Genomic DNA, 15,350 nt, shown 5'->3' with positions numbered 1-15,350 from the left:
ATTCAGGGTCCTAGGACCCTCCTGCAGGGCTGGAGGGTCCAAGCTCAAGTTAAGCTGGAACCCAGGGGCTGAGCCCTATTGCTTTGCAGTGTAGATACAGCCCAGCTTGACTGGGGTCCTAGGAGTCACCTGGAAGTATCCCACAATTCCATGGGACAACTTCCTTAGTCCTTTCTATCCCAACAATCTGCAATCCGCTCTATGGCAAATGGAAGCTACACCCCTGCTTTGAAAACAGCAGCAGCTCAGTTCAGCGTTAACCCGTTCTCTTCTGCCAGCATACTATCAGAGAAACTCCTGGGTTTGCAATAAAGCCTTTTGCAAAGTGAGCTGCTTCAAACGTCCTATAATGTGTGTAGGGTGGGCAGCAAAGTTTTCCCACAGTGCACCACAGTCCTAGGACTAGAGCAGCCACATTTTGGGGTGGGGGGGCACTAGGAACTCTGGGATATGATTACTTTGACACAGATCTACGCACTGCAGTGTGGACACCAAAGCCCTAGGTTTGAGCATGGGTTAGAAAAGTTGTAACATACAGTTAAAATTCAGTGCAGATGCTCAAGCCCAGGGTTCCCTAACATGGGTCAGCTGACTCATGTCCCACTAACCCTGGGCTTACATTGCAGACGTACTCTCAGTGACTGGTTTAAGTTAGCAGGAACTTTGTAAACATGTAGAGGAAGAGAAAGTTCTGAGAAGAAATAACTGGACCATGACAACTAAAAGCTCCAGTTAAATTGGATTTATCTGTTGGTTATGAGAGAAACAGAAGGAAAGGAGTGCTGATGTGTCAATATTAGTCTGACTAGCTAGGTATGTTAGTCTCAGAAGGTTTGTTTGATGGATAACGTGTTTGCATTGTGCATTATGGGCTTGATTCTGTAAATGTGCAGATGATGAAGGTTGTGAAACAGCAATACTAATCCACCAGCAGAGCTAGGGGCATGATGCTTTGTTACTCACAATCCAGTAAAGTGGAGTAAACTGAAAAGATTGGGTGATACAGGTTGTTAGGCTGGTGAGAACACTGTGTCCAGTTCATATTACAGCACTGTGTGAGACATTGTTTTCTTGGACACATTTCTGTGTTAATAACCTGCTAATCATGCTTGAGTGAGCCTCTAACTACTGGAGCCCGAAGGGTGAAATCCTGACTCCACTGAAGTCAGTGGGAGTTCACCTTAGGGTTTGAGGGACTGGGAAATCTACATTGGTGATATAATGGTATAACCTGGGAATAGGAGAACTCAGGTTAAATTTTAAATGTCTGGTGCCAATTTACATACATGGGGGGAGGGGGGGAAGAGTGTATTTCTGAAAAATGCTACTGATAGACTTTGACTGTTGACCTGATTCTTGTTGCACCAGGGTTACACAGCTACACTTCCACCAGTTCAGGATACACTGGCATAAAACTGGTATAGTAAAGTAGAGACTCAGATCCTATATCTCTAAAAGTGCAAACTGTCTGCCTTAAAACAAATATCTGCTGCACATACACAGTACTCAGTATTTTAATTTCAGATTAATTACCAGAAAAAATCCAGTCACGTATGAACTCCTCAGTTAGTACTAACAGCATACCAACTTTCCAATTTAAAAGTTCAGCCATTTTTGGTGTTTTCTGAGTAATAAATGCAAAACGGCACTAAAAACACCACAATAACTTTAACAGCACACTCCAAGGTATTTTGCTCATATCACTGGCACAGTGCTAAACAGCCTGAGTCAACAGATAAGATAATTTGATTTGAGGGATGGTCATGTGGAGTCCTGTTGTGGAGTCCTATGGATCTGAGAGGTGGTCATGGGATGCAGAATTACCATGTGAACACACCAGTTTTGTGTGTTGCGGATGAGAGCTTTCACATTACTTGAACATTTGTGGCTTCCTAACTGCACCATTGGCTAGTATTCGAAACCTAGCTCCCTTTCCCTCTGTCTCTCATGGAAAACAAGAAAAAATTCTTTTTCCACACAGTACCTGTGGAATTCATTGCCAGAAACTGTCTTTGAGGCCAGATTGGACATTTATATGGATAATGAAAATACAGTTATATTAGATGGGATTTTAAAAAATAAAATTGGAAGGGATATGAACCTTCATGCCTAAATGATGGGGATTAGACAAAAACTTGCCTATGGGCAGATGATTCAATAATTTCCCACTTTGGGGCTTCTTGCACCTTTAACTGAAGCATCTAGTGCTGCTCACAGTTGAAGACATGATACTGGACTAAATGGACCACTGGTGTGATCCTGTAAGGTGATTCCTGTCCTCCAGTAAGATTTATTTAAATTTAAATCACAACTGGCTTAAAAAAAAAAACTATAGACTTCACTTATTGTGAACTAGCATAAGTTTCCATTTCTTTTTCACTGAAACACTTGCACTTGTGCATAAGCAAAAACAAGAGCACTCTAAATACTTCCCTACCTGTAAATAATTTACAACAAAAATATTTAATATATGCAGTCAAATGCACGTGTAGACTCATTGGCTATGTACACTTCTTGAGAACTGCTATGAAAAGAGTCCATTATTTTCAGTAGTAAAGAAAGTTAAAGAGAATATTCCATTTACAATGCCACTGAATGTAACTTGTGAATTTAAGTTTCACTAACTTATATCCTTTTTCACCACGTGAAGCACCTTGTTATTAATTTCTCAAGGTTCTTTCCAAATTAATGAAAGAGGGAAACAGGTACAGTTCAAAGAAAATGTAAAAGACTCAACCTTTTGGGTGCTGTGTGTGTACACTAATGGCTTGAGCCAAAGCCCTCTGAAGTTACTGGGAAGACAGTCATCAGGCTCCTAATATGTTGAATATAGTAATATTTCCAGACACATGTTTGTACACTGCCATATTCACAGTGAGGGTGGTGGTTTCTTTCTGACATTCATTCTCCCATCTAAGTTCTACCACTAGATGCAATCACTGCATCATGCAGTGCTCTCCCACCCCCATTATGCCTCAGTATTACATGCTATTTCTCTCTTAGCAAAGACTAAGGGAAAATATGAGATATGAAGTTCCTATGCTTCCCTGAAAATCTCATTTAATGTAGTTTTAATAGACGATAGACTGCATACTTGTGCCAAAGTGTTTCATTGTTTTTTGAATGACTTGTCTTGTATGGTAACTGGGAGGCACTATCAGTGTGGTATGAAATGTAAATGTGCTTCACTTAGCTTTTACTACTTTTATGACTATTAAAAATAAGTATGGAATGATTTTTCTGGCACTTACTGAAAGGTCTTTATATATTGTACAATTTCTATAGTTGCTGGATAGTTATTTTCAAATTGTGCATATTTTTATTGGAATTTGAGGAATTTTAGTGAGAAATTACTGTTTCCCATGTATTGTCGGTATGGTAGAATAGCAGGAAAAAAAATATTTGGGCACATTTGTTTTGTGAATTTCTCTTGGTGCTCCAGTTACAATGGTACCTTTGCTTGTGTGACCTTTTCTGAAGTAAAGAGTTTACAGTCAGACCCTAAATTAGAATTATAGAAGATTAGGGTTGGAAGAGACCTCAGGAGGTCATTTAGTCCAACCCCCTGCTCAAAGCTGGACCAACACCAACTAAATCATCCCAGCAAGAGCTTTGTCAAGCTGGGCCTTAAAAACCTCTAAGGATGGAGATTCCACCACCTCCCTACGTAACCCATTCCAGTGCTTCACCACCCTTCTAGTGAAATAGTGTTTCCTAATATCCAACCTAGACCTCTCCCACTGTAACTTGACACCACTGCTTCTTGTTCTGTCATCTGCCACCATTGAGAACAGCTCACCCTAGCTCCATCCTCTTTGGAACCCCCCTTCAGGTAGTTGAAGGCTGCTATCAAATCCCCCCTCACTCTTCTCTTCTGCAGACTAAATAAGCCCAGTTCCCTCAGCTTCGCCTCGTAAATCATGTGCCCCAGCCCTCTAATCATTTTTGTTGTTCTCCACGGGACTCTCTCCAATTTGTCCACATCCTTTCTGTAGTGGGGGGCCCAAAACTGGACACAATACTCCAGATCTGCTGGCAATGCTTCTACTAATGCAGACCAATATGCCATTAGCCTTCTAGGCAACAAGGGCACACTGTTGACTTATATCCAGCTTCTCATCCACTGTAATCCCCAGGTCCTTTTCTGCAGAACTGCCGTTTGGCTAGTAGGTCCCCAGCCTGTAGCAGTGCATGGGATTCTTCCATCCTAAAGTGCAGGACTCTGCACTTGTCCTTGTTGAACCTCATCAGATTTCTTTTTGCCCAATCCTCCAATTTGTCTAGGTCACTCTGGACCCTATCCCTACACCTCCAGTGTATCTACCATTCCATCAGTATTCAATTGCTTTTTCAGTTGGAATTTTACAGTTCCTTTTAGATTACACCCACCTCAGCTCATTAAACCAGAACAATAGCCAACTCAACGGTGAGATTCTTGGGCACATGTATATGTATACTTTTTCTGAAATGACTGCTGCCAAGACTGAAATGACTGGCGCAAACCTCCACTGAAGTGAATGGGAGTTTTGCCATTGGCTTCAGTAAGGACAGGATTTCACCATACATTTTTAGCCTAGCCTTAGCAAGGAATGTGTATGTGTGTGTTTGCACGTGTGCAGTCATGCCAGTAGTGTATACAAACCAAAAAAATGGAAGGGTTTTTTTTTGTGATCAACGGCTCCATGTCTAGTTGGCAGCCGGTTTCAAGTGGAGTGCCCCAAGGGTCAGTTCTGGGGCTGGTTTTGTTCAATATCTTCATTAATGATCTGGAGGATGGCGTGGACTGCACTCTCAGCAAGTTTGCAGATGACACTAAACTTGGAGGAGTGGTAGATACCCTGGAGGGTAGGGATAGGATACAGAGGGACCTAGACAAATTAGAGGACTGGGCCAAAAGAAACCTGATGAGGTTCAACAAGGACAAGTGCAGAGTTCTGCACTTAGGACGGAAGAATCCCATTCACTGTTACAGACTAGGGACCGAATGGCTAGGAAGCAGTTCTGCAGAAAAGGACCTAGGGGTTACAGTGGACGAGAAGCTGGATATGAGTCAACAGTGTGCCCTTGTTGCCAAGAAGGCTAACGGCATTTTGGGCTGTATAAGTAGGGGCATTGCCAGCAGATCGAGGGACGTGATCATTCCCCTCTATTCAACATTGGTGAGTCCTCATTTGGAGTACTGTGTCCAGTTTTGGGCCCCACACTACAAGAAGGATGTGGAAAAATTGGAAAAAGTCCAGAGGAGGGCAAAAAAAAATGATTAGGGGACTGGAGCACATGACTTATGAGGAGAGGCTGAAGGAACTGGGATTTAGTCTGCAGAAGAGAAGAATGAGGGGGGATATTTCAACTACCTGAAAAGGTGTTCCAAAGACGATGGATCTAGACTGTTCTCAGTGGTAACAGATGACAGAACAAGGAGTAATGGTCTCAAGTTGCAGTGGAGGAGGTTTAGGTTGGATATTAGGAAAAACTTTTTCACTAGGAAGGTGGTGAAGCACTGGAATGGGTTACCTAGAAAGGTGGTGGAATCTCCTTCCTTAGAGGTTTTTAAGGTCAGGCTTGACAAAGCCCTGGCTGGGATGATTTAGTTGGGAATTGGTCCTGCTTTGAGCAGGGGGTTGGACTAGATGACCTCCTGAGGTCCCTTCCAACCCTGAGATTCTATGATTCTATGAGTCAGCACTAATATCATTACATTGCTCAAAGTGATTTTCAGTATGCTTGGATGATCTTTAAAAAGGAAAGAAAAAGAAAATAACCTTGCTCAAAGTGGTAACATCAGAAGACTTCTCAGAGACAGCTATCTTCAGGGCAGTGAGAACAACGCACTTGTTGCATTAATGCCCATTGTTGGGAAAATAACATTACTTGATCAGGTCCAATCAAACCTGCTGGTAACTGCCATTTGACCTGCTGATATGAAGCTCCCAGCAGTAATCATGCACTGCCTCATTCTGCCAAAATCTCCACAGTACCATTGCCAACAGTGGAGTTTGTGCCACCTTGCTGGTACATCTTGCAACAGTGGCAGGTATAAAACTGGTAGAGAAACTGAACAAAGACTGTCTAAATCAGGGGTGAGTGAACTTTTTGACCTGAGGACCACATCGGGTTTCTGCAATTGTATGGAGGGCTGGTTAGGGGAGGCTGATTATCCCATGTTTCCAGTCACTGAGAGAAGAGCTTCAGGGTCCTTCCAGTGACAAAGGAGGATGCTTTTAGTAAGTTCTACAGCTGTTAACATGGGAATGGGGTGGTTTTAAAGAAAATGTGGAATGAATGTCTAATCTACCTTCACTTATATGCTTAACTCACTTAATATGGAGGAATCAAAGACTGTAGAGATTACATATTTTGTTAACTACGGTGTGAATATGAATACTTTGACTGTGTATTTAAGGAAGGTATCTGTTACCTCCTTTTATCAACTCTTGAGAATAGGCCACTTCCACCTTAATTGAATTGACTCGATAGCACTGCCCCCCAACTTGCTAAGGCAACTCCCATCTTTTCATGTGCTGTGTATTTATACCTACCTACTGTATTTTCCACTCCATGCATCTGATGAAGTGGGTTTTAGGCCACAAAAGCTTATGCCCAAATAAATTTGTTAGATTCTAAGGTGCCACAAGGACTCCTCATTGTATCTGATTAAAAATTCTCCCATTAAAATATTACTTCCCAAATACACTGTCTTCCAACACATTTATAGTGGAAGTCTCTTCCCAGTTTTCCCTTTACTTACTTGGAGATGGGGAGCACTCACCTATATTTGAAAATAAAACATAAACAAACAAGGATTAAAAACAGATTGTTTGTTTGCATAGAGAGTGAAAACCAAGAGATACAATTTGCCTTTGCTAATGCTATGATTAGCCAAACCCCAGACTAAAGTGTAATAATCTCAGGAAACTGTCCTGAGGATGCCAGCAGAGACTGGCCACTCCTGATTTTGTCGGTGTGCCCCCCCCGCTCCCCTCCAAGTAGTCAAAGTTACCAGGAAGTGCGAGGGAATAACAGCAGTTCCTGTGCTGAATTCTGGTCAGAGTTCCCAACTCTTCACTGTTCAGCCAACCAAAGAAATTATTTCCAGGCTTGAGAGGTGCCAGTGACAAACTCGATTGTTTTCCTCCTTTGAGAGAGGGCTATGATTTTTATTGGACACCAGGGTTTGGGTGGGGAGGTGTTAGGCCTTACTGTGGAGTAAATTCACAGAAGGAAGTAGTCACAGACTTTGGTTAGAAGGTTCAGAGGACAAGTTAACCTCATGGTTAATATTGGGTTATTTGCAGTCTGTGAACATAACTGCCAAGATGAACCAATTAAACAAAGCTGTGCTAAGTTGCTACCTCTCCAAGAAATTTGTTCATAGTAAATACTCATAAGATTGGAAAGCTAATATAGCAGTTTAGTACGTTTCCTAGGGCTTAAAAATGGGGCAGGTGCTCTCATTTATAAAAGTATTCCACATTCCAAAGGTGAAAACTTTTAAGATTTTAGATAATGCTAATTTGAAACTACTAGAGTGGCTGCTGTATAAAATCAGTGCAATCATAGCGTTGTTGCTGGTTATCACCACTGGCAACACTTATCAGATATTCAAAATTAAATTGAAACTTACATCGATTTGTAAATAAACAAATCAAGCAGGCCACATAGACAGCAGCATCTTGATTGATACATCTGCAGGTCTAGTTGCAGAAACTTTGCTGTTGAATTTTGCAAGACTCATCCAGACCCAACAAACTCCCAACCAAACTTGTCTAGGAGGTATAACCTCAATGAGATGATCTTTTGTTATAGTTATACAAAGATAAGGTATATCCTGGTAAGGTTGTGCTTTCATCTATCGTAGGTATGGAGTGATGATCACCCAGCTTCCTATGTTATAAAGAAAAAGCAGTTAGTTAATGCTTGCCCTTGTAATAGAGTAATCGGACTGTTTTGCTCTGACAGCTGCACAGTTTCCTAGTCAGCAGGAAGTTAATCTCTTGATAAGAGAAGATGGTACCTAGGATGTAAAATGTAGATCCTGGTTCAGGCCCAGAATTTGAATACCCCCAAATTTGTGGGGCAGGGGAAGTTCATATTTGGTTTCTAGTGTAGTTCATTATAGTGTTAGATGACAAAAAAAGAAAAGAGGCATCCCTACTGTATATCCAGACCCCAGGAGTACACTCAGAGGATATAGTTCAGCAAGATCTCAACCCAGCCTCCACTTACACTTGTATGTTGCATGTGCACCAGAGCAGGCTTCAGGCACCAGCATTCCAAGCAGGTGCTTGGGGCGGCAATCTGCAAGGGGCAGCAGTCCGTGTGTTTTTGCCCGCAAGCAGCGCACCGAATTGCCGCCGCGGACGGTGGGGGCAGTCCATGTGCCATTAGGGCAGCACGTGCGTTTCCGCGGTGGTGGCAGTTCGGCAGCAGCTTCTATGTTCAGCTGTCCTTGAAGACAGAAGCTGCCGCCGAATTGCCGCCACCGCAAAAACATGCGTGCCGCCCTAACGGCACATGGACTGCCCCCACCGTCCACAGCGGCAATTCGGCGCGCTGCTTGGGGCAGCAAAAACAGTAGAGCCGGCCCTGATGTGCACATATCTACACACTAGCAGCAACACCAATGTGTGCTGGTGATACAATCTGTATTTGTAAAATCCATTGGGAGAAAAAATGGCTTTGCACATAAAGTCTATCAGTGTGTTAGAATCAATGAACAGATGTTAATACAAAAATATGTGTGCAAGTGCATGAGGTGGAAGCAGGGGTCTGCTAATCACAACATTCAGGTAAGTGTTAGCAGAATACTTCAATCCCCTCTTCTCTGAGAAAACAATCACATTATTTTCTTGATAAACTAGAGCTGTAAAATATTAGCTGAAGTTCTGGCCTTGTGCCTGGCTGTATATTTGTTTTTATTGAATCAGCCTGTCTACATTGTATGTTTTATAAGAAACATACTGTACAGGGATAATTTGCAACAACTTCTTTAGCTGTTTGGACAGCTGAAAACTTGGCTGTCCCTGTTATGGCCTTCTCTCCAGACATACACAGCACCTTTGACAGTGGCAGATTAGCCGCTGGGCCAATGGGGCCCAGGCCCAGGTCCCTGGACAATTGGAGGGCCCCTGGAAAAATGGGAACCCCCATGCCCCAACCTGTTCTACCTGGCACTCGTGCTGAGGCGCTGGGGCGGGGCACGGGGGCTTGCGCTACTCCACCCATCCGGCGCTCTTGCTGGGGAGTGGGGGAAGCCCCCACGCCTCAACCCCACTCCCTGACAGGAGCGCCGGGCAGACGGGGAAAGCCCCTGTGTCCCAACCCCATTTCCCCAGCAGGAGTGCGGGGGAGGGGGAGGGGAGGACTGCAAGCAAAAGGGGTGAGGTGGGGCCCCACTTGCTCTGGCCCAGGGCCCCACAAACCCCTAATCTGCCTCTGACCTTCAATAGGATAGAATGGGGATATATATTCTAAAGCTTGCAAGGCATTAATAGCTTCTTAATGTGGACACACCTTTTCTATACTAACCTTATGGCATCCTCGTCCCTGAGAGCATAAAGTTATGTTGTTTGCTTGGGTTACTTTACACTCTCAGGGTTTCAGGCAAGGGTGCTCTTCATTTCCTCTCCCCTTCCTACAGGGGCGGCTCCAGGCAGCAGCGCAGCAAGCGCGTGCCTGGGGCGGCAAGCTGTGAGGGCGGCAGTGAGGCAGCCTTCGGCAGCATGCCTGCGGGAGGTCTTCCAGTCCCACGGCTTCAGCGGAAATTCGGCTGCCTGACTGCCGTGCTTGGGGCGGCAAAGAACATAGAGCTGCCCCTGCCTTCCTATTAATTCAGATAGAAAAATTCTATAGTGTAAGAAATACAGGGTCATATGCAGTTCTCAGCAGCTAAACTGTGACTAAGGTATGCAACTGGGTCCCAGCTAGACCCAAGAGAAGGTGTAACTTGAGAGACAGGCTTCAGGGGTGAGGGTATAACTTAGTCTAGGTGTAGAGGATCTTTTGTAACTCATGGTGTGGGGGGAGGTACTATATTTGCATAGGACTCTCATGCAGCATAAACACCTCCAAGATGATCCTCTGTGTACTTTTGATAGCAAGGAAAGGTAGGGAAACAAGGACAGAGTGCATGTAAGGGCATATTGCAGGGGCCAGATCAGTAAAGAAATGACTTTGGACTTCTCTTGTAAGCTCTCTCCAGAGGCAGCATCACACAGCAAGAAAACCTGTGGTTGGATTAGGTGTCTTGGAAGGGTCAGGCTGTGCTCCCTTCCTTGTCTTTGAAAAGGTATACAGAAAGTATCTTGTGTCCTTGCCAATACAGAGCAATTGTTTTATTTTTCTTTGGACACTGTGTACAGTGCAGCCTCAGAACACAGGATGGTAACTCAGAAAATGAAATCAGCTGCCTAGTAATGGAAAAAACTAGAGGGCTGAGTTTATATGTAGGCCAGTTCTGTTTGGTCAGTTGACAACACAGTTGCAGTTGCTGGTCAAAGGCCTACCAGATCCTTTGAGTGGTGTTTGCCAATGAAGAAACAAGTAAAAAAAAAAAAAAGAAGAATTCATCAACTTGGAGATGAGAGAAGCTGGTCCATGTTTCTGCAGTACTAAGACTGAATCCAGGGACAGAGACTTCCAGTCCAGTCCCCTCTGCTATAACTATGCCTGAGAATAGAATCTAGGATTCCTGACATCCACACCACCTTGCTGTAACCACTAAATAATATCTTCCCCATTCCCTTCCCCCGCCCCCTTTACCTGGAGACAGGAACAGCATGTATGTGTGTGAGGGATCTCTGCATGTGTTTGGGGACCTGGAAAGCAATGGACAATGAAGAAGCAGGAACAATGTAAGCAGGAGCGCCACCAGCTTTTTTGGTGCCCTAGGTGGCGGAAGGTCCCGCCCCCGACAGAGGCAGCGTACAGTCTCACCCCCGAAATACTGCTGCCGACTGGGGCGGCCGCCGCCCCCCAAATGTTAGCGCCCTAGGCGACCGCCTAGGTCGCCTAATGGGTTGCACCGGCCCTGAATGTAAGGCCTTTAGTGCTCCCTGGCCTGTTTCCTGCTGAACCATCACCACCCTAATACTTTGCCCTCCTCTCCTTCTCCTCCCCTTCAAACAAGCAGGGATGCAACTACCTACTTCGCTGCTGAAGAAAGGAACAAAGCACTCTGCAAACCACCTTACTTCCTGTGACACATGCAGTTAGGTATTCTGAAAGGTAGGGGAGGGGGGCTTCAGCCTTTGTTGTTCTACACTCACGTATCACAGGAAAAGGGTTGCTGAAAGGCTTTTATTACTATTTTTGTCTTAAAGAGTATTAGATTCCTCAATATAAAAGGGTAACATGGACTAATCTCTTGTACATTCTCATCTGTGAAGTACTGTCATCTTCTAGTGGGTACAGCAAGGGACTAAGATTGAAAACTGCTGAATCTGATTCTTGGATCTGCATTGATTCACTCTGTGCCTTGGCCACATTGCCCGGGACCTGATTTTCAAAGATAGTGAACACTCACAATGTCAGCTTCAGTCGATATGAGCTATGAGTACTCATCGCCTTTGAAAAATCACTTTACACATGAAGTTTACCATTACATTAGTGTGCCTCAGTTTTGCCACTAGATTGTTTATTTTTCCAAAGAGTGCAAGTAAAGCCAATATGTACATTAATGGGTCTATTTAGAGTTGGTGAATGAGGAGTTAAACATACAACTTCAATTAACGGGAACTGCGAGATCTGGGCAAATATGGAGCCTCCCCCACACTTGAAATGAGTTCCTGCAAGACCGGTATTGCTTCTCACAATGTAGCAGGGCAACAAGCGCTAAGGGTTCTTGTTAGTTGTGTGCTGGGAAAATTATTTTCACAGACCATGAAAGTCTCATTGATGCTTGTTTGGTGATATGACCACCATGAATTTAAAATGAAAGGAGAACCACAAGTGGATGCAAAAAGTGCTAGTAATTAAAAGAAAATGCAGTTTAACTAATTTGTGCTTGCATGTGGTAATATATGTCTGATACTTGGTAGAGAGAGGAAGTTGTTTCCCTGTGGATCCTTGTAAATGGGCTCCAGCATAGTAAAACTTATTTTAGTTATCGGTACTTCGCCCATAAAATATTTATAATAATATAGACAGGCTTTTGTTTGGGAAGAGGCACTTGCACAAGTAACTTCTAGTTTTGCATATATAATCTTGCAATAACATTGTGAAATTGCACAGGTGTTTACCAAAGGAAATTGGAACAAATCCAAACCTTGGGCAATGCTCAGAAAATAGCTTGTTTTCAATTGGCATGAGGAGTTTCCACTCTTGCTCATTCCTTACACCTCTTCCACTCCTCTTGGGTTTGAAAAATCCAAAGAGATGATGACAGATCATTCCTTCTAGTTTTAACTACCCACATTTCTTTCCATTCCTTAGCCCTGGTCTACACAAAGTGTATGTGGGGGGGGCGATCTAAGTTACGCAACTTCAGCTATGGTCGACGTACTTAGATTGACTTGCTGTGGTGTCTTCACTGCGGTGAGTTTGCCGCTCCCTGTCGACTCTGCCTGTGCGCCTCACAGCGCTGGAGTACAGGAGTCAATGGGAGAGGGCTCGGGGGTTGATTTATCGCATGGATCGATCGCTGCCCGCCAATCCGGCGGGTAGTGTAGCCATACCCTTAGTACATGCAGCCTAATCAGGGCTCACCACTCAACCTATCTCTGACATCTCATTTCATCCTTTCTTCTTCTGTCAGTGACAATGCTAGCTTACATTTGGGTTTCCAAAATAAAACAATTACACTCATATCGTATATCCATAAAATCCTATTTTTAGGCTAAACCAGTTTTCCCTACATACATGCCCGAGGTTGGGAGATCTGAAAAGGCCATGTTAGAAACTTCCTACCTTTGCAAACCATTAGAGCCAGAGACAACTACAGTGCACACACTCCATCTATGCACAAACTTGGTTCTTTCTGCAGTTTTGTCACAGGGTACAGTAAATTTTGACTGGTTAATAGTGACTACTGTAATACAACAGCTAATGTTGCTCACATACTTTTAAGTGAATATATGTTGCAGACTGTAGTGGACTTTAAAAGGATTAATTATTTGATTGCATTGTTGGTCCTTTACTTCATATGAATGAAAGTACACACTGTGTACTTGGTTTCGGGTTATTTATTAAATAGTAGTTTTGATTGTCATTAAAGTTACTGTAATGTTTTGGTGTTGATTCAGCAAAGCAACTAAAAATGTGCTTTACATTAAGCATCCATTAGGCCATCACTAGTAAGTAAAGCACTGAAGTGCTTTGCTGAATTGGGGCCTTAGAACAGAGCCTCTCCAACAGGCATGTTTAGAGTGAGAAGTTTCTCGGGTGAATATCTATTGATTCTGAATGGCTCTTACTGCATACAGACCTCTTTAAAAGTTTCATTGACCTATAGGAAGCATGCAAAATCTGAATACTCTTAACTTCCTTGCCAGCATATAGCAATACATATCTTATTTCTCTGTCAGAGAGGATTTAAATCACTTTTGGAAAAGCACCTTTAAGGCTGTGGGTGGTGTTTAAAGCATGCTAGTGCAGTCCAATCCTTCCAGCTGTGCTCCTTCTAATCAACACACACTGTTTATCCCTATCTTGTTCATTGTATTTGCAATCTCATGCCACTGGAGCTGTATAGACTATATACACGGCACCTGAGCAAACAGTAATTTGCAGCCCACAACCAGGATTGAGAGCTTTGAGATTTAGGGAAGTTGCCTTTTTTGCAGAGAAGGTGAAAAAGAAGCGTTGTGTCCCCAGTGTTTTCGTCCCACTCCAAATGACCTGGTACAACCTCTGTCTTTGTTTCATGCTTGTAAATGTGTGACTACCTTTTCAGGTGCCTCTTGGGAGCTATGATTTCTATATAGTTTTGGGGATTTTTTTCATTATTTCCCTTTTGAATATAGCACTCATAAAAAGTGCTGTATTGACAATTTTACAGCATGAATTCTTCTAACTATACCAGCAGCAGTGTGTGAATTTCCTTCTATTGCTTCCACAAGATCTACTTCTCTTTTTGATCAATATTATTTTAGAAAGTCTCTAAAGAGCAGAGGGAATTACCTTTGGTTCTTGATTTGGATTTTGCAATTAGCTTGGATTGCCACAAGAAGATCTGTGTTGGAAGAAGGAAACACATTTCTTTAACTGACATTAAAAACCAGCTGTAAAACCTTTTTGTGCCATCTTGATAAAGTTTGCAGCAAATATTTAGGTTACATAAGGATACTGATGTCACATTATTAATGGATCTGTAGCTCTCAACCACTTTGTCACTTGTATTTCTCAGAAATATGCTTGCAACTACGCTTGGGATACTCTGTGAAGCTCAAGATAAAAGTCACTCTAAGTGTGGTGATATTACATAGCAGTAAATATCAAGATGAAGAGCACTTCCCGGTGATCAGGATCTGGCTTATCCAGTCATTAATCCTGGAAAAAATACCCTGCCTTACACCAGCATAGTAAGGACTGTTAAAAGATGCATTTTAACAGATGCATTCCTAGTTTTGCCACAACATGCACCTTGCATGTGACGTCGCTGTACATCTGCACCGCACTCAGAGGTGCGACTAAGACACATGTAGACGTACCTTCTGAGCTAGCTTTGATCTAGCTCGTTTGAATAACAATAGCAGTGACGCTGTGGCAGCACAGGCTGTACATCCCCAACCGGGCACCCTGGTTATGTACTCCAGCTAGTGCGCGTTGTTACTGAACGAGCTAGATCAAAGCCAGCTCGGGAAGTACATCTACAGATGCTGCAGTCAGACCTCTGAGTGCTGTGTAGAGACACTCTCAAAAGCCTCTCTCATTTCAGAGAGCTGCTGCCTCATACATTAGCTGCAGCCTTCTTTTTCTTCTTAGGCACTGCTTCAATAGAAATAACTAGAAGTCCTAGACACAGACTAGGACCGCATTGTGCTAGTGCTGTGCAAACACACAACAAAAAGGAAGTCCCTACCCCCAAAGAGCTTCCAATGTAAGTACTTTGTATCACTCGATCATGACATCCATCATTACATCATTACATCACTTATAAATAATACAGATTAGAATGCAAAACCCTTATTCACACTGGTAAGCACTTACCCACGTCATCCCACGTGACCTCCTGATCCTGGTCTCCCTGATGCAGTGTTTGTGTGTAGATCATAAGTGCTGGAACTAGAGGTTCTGGGAGTGCTGCCATACCACCTGGCTTGAAGTGGTTACCATTATATCTAGGGTTTACAGTTTGGTAAAATGGCTCTCAGCACCCTCACTATACAAATTGTTCCAGTGCCCCTGGTAGC

The 15,350-nt window shown here is 43.3% G+C and overlaps 1 protein-coding gene across 1 annotated transcript in view; it reads right to left on the bottom strand.

Moving 5' to 3' along the window:
- The window catches only part of SLC39A8 (solute carrier family 39 member 8), a 68,123-nt gene extending 53,983 nt beyond the window's left edge, over positions 1 to 14,140 (bottom strand). The window contains exon 1 of the mRNA XM_039539899.1: positions 14,119 to 14,140. The gene's annotated coding sequence lies outside the window, so the exon portion shown is untranslated. The remainder of the gene's footprint in view (positions 1 to 14,118) is intronic.
- Positions 14,141 to 15,350: the final 1,210 nt, after the last annotated feature.

The sequence above is a fragment of the Mauremys reevesii genome, linkage group 5 (assembly GCF_016161935.1).
Source record: "Mauremys reevesii isolate NIE-2019 linkage group 5, ASM1616193v1, whole genome shotgun sequence".
NCBI classification, from domain to species: Eukaryota; Metazoa; Chordata; order Testudines; family Geoemydidae; genus Mauremys; species Mauremys reevesii.
Note: the sequence above shows the minus strand (reverse complement) of the source record. Positions and strands in the feature narration are given on the sequence as shown.